This window comes from Zalophus californianus, chromosome 16, assembly GCF_009762305.2.
Source record: "Zalophus californianus isolate mZalCal1 chromosome 16, mZalCal1.pri.v2, whole genome shotgun sequence".
Lineage (NCBI taxonomy): Eukaryota > Metazoa > Chordata > Mammalia > Carnivora > Otariidae > Zalophus > Zalophus californianus.
The window spans coordinates 54,981,864-54,997,117 of record NC_045610.1 but is presented as its reverse complement, the minus strand read 5'-3'; positions in this window follow the sequence as shown (position 1 = coordinate 54,997,117).

The window sequence follows — 15,254 nt, the reverse complement described above, 5'->3', positions numbered from 1 at the left end:
TCTTACCACTTTACATTGCAGACACTGTTCTTACTGCTTGACACTAACTCAGGGAGTCCTGACAGTACCTTCAGGAGGGAAACCGGATCAGGGAGAATTTAAGTGGCTTGCCCTTGCTAATTGGAAAAGCTGCGGTTTGTACTAAAGCCGTCTGGCTCCAGAGGCGTTCGCTGCCTCTGTGATATTTTAAGGCAAGTTCCTTGCCCATGTTCATCTTCATTCCTACCAAGGCAGCACCACAAGACCCTAATGTGGGTGTATCAAGAGCCACCGTGGTGCTTGGTGGCATTAACTTAGTTAGTCCCCCCGGGTTGAGAGTGAGGGCCTGAATGGCTGACTTTCTGAGTACTGCGGTATTACACGATCCCACATTTCTCCCACATCCAGTCAGATTCAAATAGAAAGGGAGCTGAGGACAAGCGGTGGGAATATTCATGAGAGGCCACTCCATGAGCAGACTTACTTTACAAAGTCGACTGTGTAATGTACATCAGACACTCCTACGGAGACTGCTCAACTAATCCAAACAATTAAAGCAGGGAATTTAAAAATCTACATATATACACCCTTGCATGCTATTTTTTCTTAAAACACACATGTAAATTCATTCACCAATCTGTTCATGTTGGGCCATGGCGTTTTTCTTTTCTCAAGAATGGGCTCCATACAGTTCTTTGTTGCTTTTCTTACATAAATCACATCTATCATGGATCATCAGTGAATTCTAGTCTGTTTCTTTAAAAGAAAGCAAAAATGTATAGAAATTATGGATTAAGGACTTGCAGTGTCCAGTTCCACGTGCAGGGAGCTTGGAAGTCGCCGCTGCATTTTCACCAGTGAAAAGCCAAGCAAACTGAAGAAGCAACGACAATTCATAGGTCTGTGAGAGATGGGAAGTCATGGGGCGTCTGGGTGGCTCAGTCAGTTAAGCATCTGCTTTCAGCTCAGGTTGTGATCCTGGAGTCCCAGGATCGAGCCCCACATTGGGCTCCTTGCTCAGCGGGGAGCCTGCTTCTCCCTCTCCCTCTGCTGCTCCCCCTGCTTGTGTTCTCGTGCTCTCTCTCTCTCTCTCTCTGTCAAATTAAATTTAAAAAAAGAGAGAGACAGGAACTCAGGGCAAACTGCTATGCCCAAAACACATGGGCAACTGCAGAGAATCTCTGGTAGAAACTGTGGATTGATGTAAAAGCAGAATCCTATATTTTATTATTCTTTCCCTATTTTTTCTACAGTGCTCGTTCATGACTAATATAGCACACTCATTTTTGCCACTTTCTTTTATCGAAGCAGTCAGCGGAATTTTCAAAGAAATAACTATTCTTTTGCCCTCTTATCCATTGCATCATATTTAATTAAATGATGTAATTACTATAAAAAGTACAACTGGCAAAAACAAGTTTGGGAACAGTGATAATTGAATCTTTATAAACATACAACTTGATTCAGTAGGAGCAGAAATACACGGGCACCACAGAAAGCAGCCTGTTAATAGCCTTCAGAATTCAGAGGCCTATGGGCATCCTCATGGTTGCAGAGAAAATATAGAGAATCAATTAATAAGGCTGGTCAGCTAAGCAGAAGTCAGAGGAGAGAGCTTCCATGTATATGATAGTACAGTGTATCCTGAACTTTATGACCAATTTCCAAGGTGATTAAGGGGTTTTCTCAAGGGTAATTTGGACTACACCTAGTCTTTACCTTACCCATAATTTGGACCCCAACTCCCACATTAGATGCAACTCCACTCCAACTGATTTGAGGATGTTGGGGTGAAGGGTCATAACCCAGAAGGCATTCTAGAAACTGGAGTCAGAAGAATGGGTTCTGGTTCTAGAACGGTCACTTGCAAACTTAAGTGCCTCTTCGTTTTCTCAGGGGAAACAAGCGATCTACCAGCAATTTGATCAAAGGATTGAAGAAAATAATGGGATTTGAAAGGAAGGATTTTGAACACCAAAAGGCATGTCTTTCTGGTGGCACGTTTGTTCTAGACCCAGGAGACGTCTCATTGTAATCTTTATTCCTCATTCCTTTCTAATCCCAGACTGGCTCCGCCCCTCACTGCAGCTGCTGAGCGTGGACTTCGGCTGCCTCCAGCGCCATTACCAAAAACAAGGCCTACCCCCCAAAAATGAGAAAAGTAAATCTGCTAAGAAGGAAGGGAGGCGGGAAGGGAAGGTGTTTTCCAAAGCCAAGGAGACCTGGTGGGAGGGCATATTCTGGCTCAGATTATACATCGTACTCCTTGGATTATACACAGTACTCCTTTCCAGGTAACCTCACCTGGAAAACATCAGGAAAAGCTCCACAGAATCCAGTGGACTTTCTCTCCTTAAAGCTCCCAGAGTGACTAACTGGGAAAAGCACTTTAGATTGGGGAGGTTAACCAAAGAGAAACCCACAAATTTCTGCTTAACCTAGAACTGGAGCTCAACCTTTACCAGCCTCTGCCACCTCATCTGTGGGATGGGTATAACTTCTGCCTCTTCCAGCATCGGATACCTGGAACGAAGCGTAGGGAAATAACCTCTCTGACAGAGGTGACCTCCAGAGATGCCCCCCCCAACATCCAACCAGCCCCCCAGCCCAGCTCCTCTGTCAGGAACTATCAGAGCTACTTTTTTTTTTTGATTTCCCGATCTTGCTGGCAAAGCCCTTTGGCTATGAGGCTTGGCTACAGTCAGCAGGTGGAGAAAGTGGCTACTTACTATTTTTCTTTCCAGCATCCTAGCGTCTGGCAGGGATGAAGCAGCTGGCTCTGGAGGTTATGGGTTGGGAAGGGGGTTCTCTTAAGGTGCAGTGGCAGGAAGGTAGGAGGGAAAAGAGACTTGGGTGGGTGTAAGCACTCAGCTCCAGGGGGCTCAAGCCAATTGGCTCCGTCCGACCCAAGATGGGCTGTCCCCCCCGCCACCTACTCCAAGGCTACCAGCACATATCACAACCACCATTCTTCAGTGCTCAAGGAAATCCAGGAGATCTTACCACTTCCCGCTTGGGGCCTGCTGGGAGTCTAGCGAGCCAATTGCTCGGAAGCCCAGCAGTGACATGGGAATGGAAACGGACAACTAGTGTTTGGCTCACTTTCCCCCCAACATTGACCGTCCGGGTCAACCAGGCTCTTTGCACTGGGGTTTATCACTACTTAGCTAGAGCTTCAGCCAGGGCAGGAGTTACCCCAGACAACACAGGGGTCAAAGCCCAAAGAACATCATCCCTTGCTCTAGGGGGATCTGGATGCAGTGGCATCCTCGGTGTGACCCTCCTGGAGTTTGCTGCCCTGGAGGCTGGTTGCACGGACATGGGTCCGGTACTGGGAACTGACCAGGAAGGCTCTTCCTCCTGGCCTTCATTACACACGCAGCTCGGGGCATGCAGCTGCAAGGTCATGGGGGCCGCACCTTCCCCTCTGCTCCGACTGCTCTCAGCAGCATGGCCTTGAGGGGGTTGGGGGCAGTTCCTGTGGGGCCCAGACAAAGTGGCTGATGCATAGGGTCACCATAGGTCCTATTTTACACCTACTGTCCTGATGTGATTATTAGTAACGCCCCTCTTTCACTTCGTTTCTCAATCATCTTGCCCCCCCCCCACCACTTCTACTGATGAGTGGTACTTGACAGCTGGGCAGGGCCCAGCCTCCAGCCCTTCCGACAGTTGGGCCCTTGGACTGCCATGTTGAAGGTCCGGAGAACAGAAGGAACCCTCTCCTGGACATGAGTTATGATTTGGGACGAGGGGGATGGCATCAAAGAACCAGGGAGTTAGGTTTCCTCCAGGTTTGTATCTCCTGCTCCGTTCTACCACAGCCAGGGTGGGACACTGTGACCCCAGATTCAGAGGGAAGCTCGTCCCTCCCATTGTCTCAGACCCTGTATCCTGACTCTTGAAGGTCTGTGCTGTCCTCTGTCCGGCTCGCCCGACCGCGGCTCTGGGACACATGCATTGGTGTGTGGAGGACATTGCTCAACCTAGACCGTTCTGACGAAGCAGTCTTGCTAACAGTTGCCCAAGAGAACAAGAAACACACCCTCCTTGTATAGGGCCTTCCCCACCCCCGTCCCCACTCCCACTGACCCCACAAACACTGATGGTGTTTGACGTTGGGTAGGGCCGCTGGATAGAACACAACCCCAAATTTGTGTGGGATATGTTTATCCCATGCAACATTACTTGTTGTGATCTGAACTTCAAAGTTAACTGGGCATCCTAGGGCGCCTGGGTGGCTCAGTTGGTTAAGCGACTGCCTTCGGCTCAGGTCATGATCCCGGAGTCCCGGGATCGGGTCCCGCATCGGGCTCCCTGCTCAGCGAGGAGTCTGCTTCTCCCTCTGACCCTCTTCCCTCTCGTGCTCTCTCTCTCTCATTCTCTCTCTCAAATAAATGAATAAAATCTTTAAAAAAAAGTTAACTGGGCATCCTCTATTTTTATTTGCTGAGTCGGGCACCTGGCTCAAATCCTAACTCCATACCAGATGTGGGTACTCATACAAAACTTTTGGAAACTCAGCGTCCTTTTCCAGAAAGTGGGGGATGCCAGAAATGGCTCTGTCTCCCTCACTGGAAGGTGTGTGGGTATTAGAAGTAGGGTTACACGGGAACATAATTTATAAGCCGTACACCACTCGATGCATGTAAGAGGTCACTGCTATTGTTCATGGATAAAATGACACTCGTGTGGAATCATCCAACAGCTTCTGGCTTTAGGCACAATTATGACTCAACCTGTCCCAACTTCCAGTCCCTTAACAAACCTGTGTTCTACCTGCCTCCGGACTCATCCTAGCTGGAAAACACATCGATAGAAAACTCCTGAATCTTAGACATTGGGTGGAGGGGGGCGTCCCTGGGAGGAGAGTGAAGCCTGCCTTTCAGAGTGTATCAGTCATGCTGGAAACCAACAGGACCCTCAAATTAGGGCCATTTAAGGAAAATGTCGCAAAATTGCAGTAAAGCGCCGGAGAGCTCAAGGAACGCCACGGGACCCAAAGTCAAGATCACCTGGTGCCATTACCCGCCCAGGCCTGCAGAGGACGGAAGACGAAGTTACTGGAACCTGCAGACAGAGGAGGCTGGATGGAGAGAGAGAGATGCCGCACAGGGGCCGGCTGGGAGCTAGAGAAGCACCACCTCCCAACCTGGGCCTGGCTCGCCTTCCGTCCGTCCTCCAGCCTCCCGTTTGGGCTCCTTATCCAAATTCAGCAGGAAGTCAGAGGGCACTGGGATGCAGTCCGTGCGGGCCGGCCTCCCCAGGGAGTGCAGAGCAAGGTGGACAGGAAGGCCCCCCGGGGGCTGGCGGACCCACAGCAGCGCTTAGGTTTGTCTTCTGATGCTCATGTCCCCGTGGAAAGTTCCACCCTTCCACTCAATTCTCTTACTCTTTTCTCAACGCTGAAGAGTGGAATTAGACCCAAATAGGCTTGCTGGGAGTTTCCGCCAGAATAGGTGGGATTTTTCTGGCGTATTCTAGAATTTAAAAGGTCTTTGACTTTCAGTTGGCTGCAATCGCCTGCACTAGCTGGAGCAGCAGTTGACCTTTGCTGACCACATACCACCCTCCAGCACGGTGCTGAAGGCCCCTTTCTGCACTCCGTTAATCCTCACAGCAGCCCCATGACGCAGGAATTCGCCTCCTGCCCATTTACCAGAGAAGGACACCTAGACGTGGAAAGCCAGGTAAGTGCGAGAGCCAGAACTGGACCCCAGGCCTGCCTGGCTTCCCTGCGCACGACCCCTCTCCCCACAACCGTCCCTTAACCACCAAGCAGCCTCCAGCCAGGGGTCAGACACTGCTCGACCTGGATGTCTGGGGAGGCCTCCACGTTCTGGAAGGATGCAGGCCAGGCAGGAAACATTGTTTCAGGATAGCGACCTTCACAGCGGCGGGCAAACATTTTCCCTAAAGGGCCAGGTGGTAAATATTTCAGGCTTTTTGGGCCACATGGTCTGTGTCCTAGCAAGGAAGCAGCCAAAGACGGTAAATACATGAATGGGTAGCTGTGTTCCCATCAAGTTTTATTTAGGGACACTGAAATTAGAATTTTCTGTAATTCTCATGTGTACTGCAATATCATTCTGGTTTTTATTTTTTCCGCATCATTTAAAAAATGTAAAAATCATTCTTAGCACATGGGTCATATAAAAACAAGTGGCGTTTGCTGACCCCTGTTCTAAAGTGGCTTCCGGTCAAGTCCATGTTTGCTAGAACCTCTATGGCGTGACCCCCAGATAAGGGAGTCAAAGGTACCGTAGTAGGTTGACTCATGAACCCCTGAAATCCATGTCCACCTGGAACCTCAGAACGTGACCTTATTTGGAAGTAGCGTCTTTGCAGATACAACTATTTAAGATGAGGTCATACTGGAGTAGGGTGGGCCCTAAATCCAACAAGTGGTGTCCTTATAAGAAGAGGAGAGGACATGGAGAGACACACGCAGGAAAGCCCATGTGAACACAGATGCAGAGATGGGAGTGGCCCGTCTACAAGCCAAGGAACGCCAAAGACTATAAGAGCCACCGGAAGCTGGAGGAGGCCAGGAAGGAGCCTCCCCTAGAACCTTCAGAGCGAGTGTGGTCCTGCCGACACCTTGATTTTGGACTTCAAGCCACCAGAACCGGAGAGAATAAAATTGTGTTGGTCTCAGCCAACCCCCGTCTACAGTGCTTGGTTATGGCAGCCCTGGGGAACACGTCATCGGCTCTCCTTGGAGCTCCAGTGTGTGTCTTTTATCTTGGAGGGTTTAGGTTCAACAGACTCACATAGGCTGGCAGCGTCCCCGGACCATGCACCTCCCAGACCTCAGGCCTCCCTTCTGCTCCCGCCCCCAGCTGTCTTAGCTTTCTATAGAAAAGCACCAGCCAGCCCTGAATTAAATTGGCAACTATGGGATGCTGTTTTCTTGTTTCTCCCCAACCTCTCCCCTTCTTAAATTGTTTCCACCTCTCAGTAAGAGCCAAATAACAGTCATTCCCTGAGGTCAGGAAAAACCCTCACCCGCCACCAATCTGCAAAATATTAATCACAGATGCCGGTGACCAGAACTCGGCGGGGGCGGGGGCGGGGGCCGGCGGGGGGGCTCTCCCTCTGTGGCCATTGCTGGGTAAGTGCAGAGGGAGTGGCAGGACCTACCTGCTTGTTTGGGTCTGGCACAGTTCCTGGTAGGTGGGGACACCGCACACCCTCACAAAGCAAGGCTCCACATTCCCCGACTTCTGCTAGGACCCAACAGTACATCACTAGATGGAAGACACCCGGATGTGGTCCAGGACATGGGTACATGCGAACAAGAGCTCACCCTTGGCCAAACGCTTTCCTAGCCACTTTGCACAAATTAACTCATTCTGTCTCACAAAGGCAGGAACTGAAACACAGAGGGGCCAAGTAACCCGCCTGAAAGGACAGGGCCAGGGCCCCCAGGGATACCCCCCATGCCTGGGGACTGCCGCAGCCAAAACACCAGGGGTTCCAGCTTGAAGAGAGCCCCTGGGGGCGAAGGGAGCTGCCCACACTCCTGCCTCAGACCCGGAGCTAGAGCCTCTCCCCTAACTCCCAGTGCTGGCCTGCTTCCCATCCATGGTCTCTTCTGCGGAGAAAATCATTGCTCTAGTTCAAGGCTCCCAGAATGACACTGAACTACAGTTGGCAATCTTGGATTGTTTACTTTGGTGGCATGGGTTGTAAAGGGATCTGGCCAATAGCAGGGAAGATCTGGAGGGCTCTAGAAAACGGATGGGAATGGGTGGGATGTCAGAGAAGCCACCTCAGAAGTGGCCCCCACCTCACTTCTTGGAAGGAAATCTGGGGGAGCGGGGCCGAAGGAGGCGGAGGGCGGGCGGGGCTGACCCGTGGGGGCGGGGCCAGGCGAATATGACCACATCTGTTTGCAGTTTTCCAGCTCACCTCCCCACTCCTCCTCACCCTGCCCTCTGTAATCAGCCAGCTGTCTGTGCTTGTCAGGCCTTGTCCTCCTGCCTAAACTCGTCCTGCATACGCTGGGCCCTGAATCAGAGGCTGGCTCCTTTCCGTGGCCTTCTGTCACCTCTCGGGGCGGGGGATGGAGTTGTTTCTGTCCTGACATCGTGACTTCACCTGAGGGGGAGTTCCTGGGGTCCTGCCCCAGGGAGTTTCCTCTGCACAGCCTGGACCAGGGCTGCAAGGCCATACAGGAGAGAAGCAGGCTGAGTGTAAGGGACAGACAGCGATGCACGGTGACAAGATGACAACTGACACTGCACCTCAGAGAAGGGAGACTCAGGAAGTGGGTCAACTGCAGAACGCGCTGCCTCGGGAAAGGGGCAGTTCTCCTTGACTGCTGCCACTGGGAGGGCGTGAGCCGGGGTGAGAGCCCCGTGTTCCAGGCTTTTCTGATTCTTCAAGAACCAGAAACCCAAATTTTATGTGAATTTCCCTTATGCCTAAATGTTAGCAACTATAGATATATATATATATATATAGTAAGCTTTGTTGTGGCAGATCAAATCTTCCCCAAATGATTGCAAAAGATCTCCCATCTCATGTGCTCTTCTTATAATGTAACTCTGACACCCCTCCATCCAAAGATGGAGCCGATGTTCCCTCTCTTTGAACCTGGTTGAGGGGGGCATAGGACTACAGCAGAAATGAGGCTATGTGACTTTCAGGGTCGTCGTTATGGGATGAACTGTGTCACCCCAAAAGATGAGTCCTAACCCCCAGGACCTGTGAATGTGACCTTCTTTAAAAATAGAGTCTTTACAGATGATCAAGTTAAGATGAGGTGGGTTCTAATCCAAGATGATTGGCGTCCTTATAAAAAGGGGAAATTGGACACACAGAGAGATATACACAGAAGGAAGACAGTGTGGAGACGCAGGAAGAGGGCCAGGGGAAGACAGAGGATTAGGGGTGATGGATCTACAAGCCAAGGGATGCCTGAGTCCACCAGAAGCTAAGAGAGAGCATGGAACAGCTTCTCCCTCACAGCCTCAGAAGGAACCAACTGGGTTGGCAGCTTGATTTTGAACTTCTGTGAGAGAATTCATTTCTGTTAAATCACCTGTGTAGTTTGTTATGACAGCCCTAGGAGACCAATACAGTCATGAAAGATCATATAGTTTCTGTCTGGTTCTTTCAGGATGCTTGAGCTTGGCACTTGGCCGCCATCTTGTGAGGAAGCCCAAACTACCCCATGTGGAAAAGCCATACATACGAGTTCTGGCTGATAGCCAGAATTAACCACCACAGTGAAAGTGAGCCAGTCTAATCCTAGCCCCCAACCACTGAGTCACACTACCCATACCCACCCACTTCTACCTGCTCCCCCCAACCCTGTCTTCAGTCTTCCCAGCCGAGACCTCTTACATCATGAAACAGAAACAAGCCATTCTTTCTGTGCTTAGTCTGAATTCCCGGGACCCATAGAATCTAGAAGCATAATGAAATGACTTCTCGGAAGGGGTTTGTTTTGCAGTAATAGTAACCGGAACAGCTGCGCATGCAAACAGACTATATCTTCAGGCTTCATCCAACCCACAGGTCACCAGTTTGCCTTTGGATCAGATCACAAGGTTGTCGTGGACTCTGCAAGCCTAAAACGTTGCCCAACCTGGAGCCATGCCTTCTCCACGCCTTTGGGGAAAGGGGGCCACGACATGAAATGAAAAGGGTAGAAAAGAATGGGGATGAGCTGGGTTGCTAGAACAGGGTCATCCAGGTGGGGACAGGATGTGTGTGTGCAAGAAGTCACCCTCAACTAGCAATGATCCCACGTCAAGATCCCAGGTTCCAAGAGATGCTGCTTGCCCGGATGTGTAGAAGACAGAGCTCTGCGAAGCACCTGCAGCCCCCATCGGGGTATGGGCTCACAGGGCTTTCTGGAGATCCAATGAGCTAATATAGGCAAAACCCCCAGAGGAGTGCCTGGAACCTTGTGGAAACTGACCTGTCCTGAGGGCTTAGTTAGGATTGGTGTTGTAAATTTCAGTGTCCTAAAGCCTTGGGATCTCCCAGAAGACCCTCAAGAGGTAAAGCAGGTGGGACTCTGGGAGGCTCAACCCGCTGCAAATTCAGTAGGAGGACCACCTCGATCTGTTTTAGATCATGTACAGTTTCACTTGAGGGGTCGAGAGAAGGGGTCCCTACTTACAAAAATAAAATCTTGAAAACCACCCATGCAGCAGGACAAATGCTGGCCCAGGGTTAGAAGAACTCATGCATTGCCCCAGGTTCTGCTAGTAGAGGGCTGTGTGACCTTGGAAAAGTCGGTTCACTTCTCTGGATTTTATTTTCTGTTCTGTAAAGTGGGTGGCCTAGGTGATTGCTAGCATTCTAATCATTAGCCCTAAAGTAGCCAAACTACGTGCTTGGAAAGAAGGGGAAAATATTCTCTCGTGCAAATTTCCATGCAATTAATTTATTATAGATTTAATTACAAGGCTCATATGTCTCCTCATCCTGCTCTCTCTTTCGGTTATCTTCTGATGGCCTTGCATGAGCGAAGTTTGCTTTGCTGGAGGAATCCTTGCTTGCCACTCCGCCAAGACTTCATTTGTTACCCAGAAACTCCACTGGTCTGGGCCTGGCGCCATCAGCTGCCTGAAACCCAGTCCTCATTGCTGGCTTACCTAACATGTCCACTGTCTTCGGCCACAACTGGCCTGTGAAGGTGACAGAAGACTTGGGGATAGGAGAAAACTAGCATCCTGTGGCATCAAGCCGGGAAGTGTAAATAAATTAGCCTTGACATCAGGCTGAGTTATTGTTATGACTCAAAGGCTTTGCAGGACCTGAGGAAGGACACGCACACACATGCACACACAAACACGCACACACATGCAAGACAACACTTATAGGAAATGGAAAACTCTAGAGAAAACCAACCCCGTAGCCACAATGAGGGGCTTTGACAATTACGCCCAGCCCAGAAACACGTTTTCTGGCACCTCTGCCTCATTCTCCCCACAAGAAGGGACACCAAAATGCCAGACCCTTTTCCACTCTCGTGGCTTCTTTGCAGTCACTGGCTGAAGATGAAGACACAATCGCATCAGTTTGAATGTGGGGACAGAGGGCAGAGGAGAGACAGGGGTCTCTTAACAACCTGTTTGTTGCAGAGGAACCTCCCTCTGGGTGCCCATGGGGGCTAGGAAAGTATAGGGAAATCCTGGGGTCAGACAGAAGTATACAAGCCTCAGGTCAACCCAAGGATCTGGGATCTGGGGGGCTCCGTGCAAAGGGAGGGAAGGAGGTAGGAGCGCCCCCAACCAGAGCCACAGGCACAAGGACCCCCTGATTTGATGGGGCTGTTCCTTTAAGCGCTTGGAACACGTGGGCCCATGTGTCACATCGCATAGGGGCAGAGAGGACGCTGAGTGATGCCTTCAGTTCTGGGTACCCTCCTCTTCACCCCTGGGCCATGAACTGAGCTCCAGGAAGGAATTTAATTGGGGTCTTTGGTGTGGATGTGGGCTGGTAGAGACAGGGTATTGGAGGTAGAGGAGGACATGGCTGGGGCCTCGGAAGAACTGCCCGGAGTCAGGGTGTGTCAGTTCTCCTTAACGATGTAGAACCTTCCTGGGCTTGATAGGGATATGTGTCTGCTTGATAAGGATGGGTGCCCAGTCTCCCCTCGCGACTTTCCCTTGCGCACTGTGACCCAGTATAGTCACAGGACCGTTCGTGCTTCAGCTGGAATCTGTCTCCTTTCCTGCTGTCTTGTGGTTTTGTGGCTGGAACCCTGGGCTCCAGGGCTTGACTGCCTAGGCTTTTTTCCAGTCTAGGATCTGGACTTACTAGCAGTGGGATCTTGGGCAGGATACTTAGCCTTTCTGTTTTTAATCTGATACATGGGAGTAATAGCAACTACTCCATAGGACAGAGATGTAGAATTCTTAACTCAGAGTAAACTACTCAACGGTTGACAGCGACCTTGTCTTTTCTAAGTGCCCCCTTTAGGCTAGCTTGCCTCTGATTTGGGCTCTTGAGGAGGAGACAAGCCTTTTCTGGGCACAGACAAAGTCTCTTTCCTTCCCCCCGGTTGCTTTTCTTTCCATCTTTTCTGGGGCCCAGGAGGGTTTCTGGTTATCAGGGGCGGCCCTCCAGCAGAGCTGGGTGTCTGCCCACCCCTCTCCAGAGACAATTAGAGAAAGCTCTGGGCGACCCCCTCCACAGCCACCCCGAGCCCGACAGTCTCCTTTATCAGAAGTCCAAGACTGCCTCTTACAGATGTCATTCATTCTTTTTCTGTTAGCTCAATTCTGGGAAACACTGATGTGAATGGGCCCGCTCTCTGCCCAAGGCGGAGAACGGTCAGGAACAAACTTATTCCCAGAGGTCTGACCTGAGCCCTCCATTTTAAGACCAGCCAGCGTCCACATCGGGAGCCCTCGTGGGGCCCCAGCCTGATGCTGAACGCAGGCCTGCATTATCTACCAACCTCATGCCAACTCCATGAGGTGGGGACCCACGTGCCGCCCATTTACAGATGAGCACACTGAGCCCCAGGAGCTCAAGTGACTTCTTTCAGGTCATACAGTGACATTTGGGATCTGAACCCAGATGGGCCTCAGGCATCTGCGTTCCCAATCGGGACCTGCAAGTCCTTGGAGCGCCAAGAGAGGAGCCCTCCGTTTCTTGCTTTTCCGTGGGGGGGGTGGTCATTGGTGGTTGAAGCGCTGGGCTTCAGAAATCTGGAGACCACATGAAACATTCCTTCCAGGGTCCCTGCTTCTGAGACTCACTGTCTTTAGCTGAAGTCTATGCTCATTTTCTGAGGAACCGGCAACCCTGACTGTATCTTTTTTGCCCATCCATTTCTCCCTCCCAGATAAACAAGGTATTTCATATCATCTCCCACCTCCCTGGAAATGTCCCAGCTCAGTGGTCAGGGGCAGCGTGTTAAGAACAGGACAATGCACAGTGACAGACAGAACCCCTAGTGGGGGGAGGGGGCTCTCTGTCTTTTCCCGTGGCAGAAGGATAGAGGAGGGGACCCAGAGGCTAAAGTCTGACTTAACAACAATAACAGAAACCAGGGTCCCTTACTTTGGACTTGACAGTTCACAAAGCAAGGTCACATGCTTTATCTCCTTCCGTCCTTCTGATAAACTCCTGAGGTCGGACTGTTGTTGTCCCCTCCTTACACATATGACTCAAAGAGACTAAGTGACTCCCCCAAGGTCACACAACCCAGATGTTCTGACCCCACATCTGGACTCATTTCCAGTAAATTCCATGGCCTCTCTGCTCTATCTCCAGCCCTTGACCCCACCTCATCACCTTCTTCGGGTCCAGCTCAAGCCGACTGCCACCTCGTGCCTCCAGAGAGTACCCAGCCTGGTGAGCAGCGTGTCTCCCTCACCAAGGAGGGCCAGGGGGCTTCTGAGACACAGCGCCTCCCTCAGCCCCTGAGCCCTGGGACCTGCCATCCTGGGAGGATCCCTGACCCTGGGGATGGCCCAGCGAGGTCACCGTGGGGGTCACCAGCCAGAGCTCAGTTCGAGGCTGGGGTTGCAGGTGGGAGAAGAGAGGGAGACAGGGCTCTGGACTCTGCTCATCCATTCATTTGCCCAATGTACGCATGCCAAGCCGCACTAGAGATTCCAACACCAACCAGACACCATCCTGTTCCCAGGAGCCTGTGGGGATGAATTGCTGTTTTCCTCTCTGGGTACACTGGCTGCCCCAAAGCCCGGATGTGGGTTAAATCCCTCAGAAGGGGGTTCATGCCCCTGGAGCCTGGGGCAAAAGAGTCCCTCACCCCAGAGGCAGACTTTCCCGCACAGTGGTGAAGGGCCTTGCCCTGATGGCAGGCTCTCTGCCAGCAGCCTGGTATCCTGGGGATCTTTGCCAGGTTGCACAGCAGAGGTTCCCCCCGGCCCTGTGAAAGGGCTCCACGTGGGAACCAAGGCATGAGAGAGCCCCGGCCCAGCCGGGTGGGCATGAATAGCCAAGGGTGGACAGGGTCTCAGATCACCAAGGCTCCAAGTTGTGTGGACCTCAGGCCCTTGGTGATGCGCTGAGAGGTCCACCCTGGACCACCTTGGCTAACCTCAGTGGGGGGAAAATGGTGAGGAGACTCAGGATATAGATGGGAGGCCAGAGGTCAGGTCCCTCCAGAAAGTAAAATGACCTGCCCAGAGTCATACTTTAGGGCAAACCTGACTAGAGTAACTAGCTACACAGAAGTAGGATTAAGCAACCTAATGTAACGTACTCTCTTGAAAGCTGGGGCAAAATAATATGAACTGAGATGCCCAGAACCCAATGTTAACAAAGCAGGGAGGTGTGTGTTTGGGATGGGTGGGTGCCTTGGGAGGCAGCGGGTGGGGCAGGCCCAAGCAGTTTAAGGAGCAGGTAAACACAAACCCTCAGGGCAGGTCCCAGCAGCTCCAACAGGGCAGAGACACACGCCCAGGCCTAAAAGCTTATAGGTCAAGTTCCAGCGAAGGTGCAGTTAAGACCTCAAATCCCTCTCCAAAGTCAGGGGCTTAGAGGTTGCCAGAAATTTCAAGGTAGCTATTCAAGCTTCAAGTTCCTCATTTTGTTAACTTCCTCTGATTATCAGTAGACAGCTCTGGTCTGAAAGGTTGGAGCAAAACTTAGCCTCAGTAGATACTTAGGAGGCAAAGTCCCCTAGAAATTCACAGGTCTGGGATCCCGAACATCAGGGACAATTAACACTGTCTTTCAGTCAAGCCTCCCCACCAGGGTCCTAGCAGTGCAGTGGGAACCACTGTCTAGCAGCACCTACTGCACTCCTGGGGAGGGGGGGGAGGCAGCCTACATCCCCTGTGGGCATCCTGAAGGCAGCGTTGGGTTTTACACATCTTTGCCCCAAAGGCAAACCACAAGGAATGGCAAATGTTTGAGGAAGGAGCCTCCCTGGCACAGCACTGAATTCCGATAAGGAGCGGCAGAATTACAAAGGGGTGAGGACTTTGTCCTGGAGGTGTGCTTAATTGCTGTGTAATCTAACTGGGAAGGGCAAACCCCAGACACCTGTAAAAAGGAAAACAAATTGCTGAACAGCTGACCCTAAAAGACAAAATAATGTGTTAAAAATGGAGGGAAGGAGGGGCCCGGGGCGGTGCCCCAGCGAATCAGGTAAGTTTTCTGCGGACAGAGAAGACTAAGCTGTGGTTTCAGGACCGCCAGTAAGGGGCGGGGGGAGGGGGGTGAAGAGCTTCCAGCTGTCAGCAGTGTGGGGTAAAGCACCAGCCCAAAGGGGCCCCACGGAAGGATCCCACGGAAAGCCACGTGGGCTGGGAGCGGAGGGAGTCTGG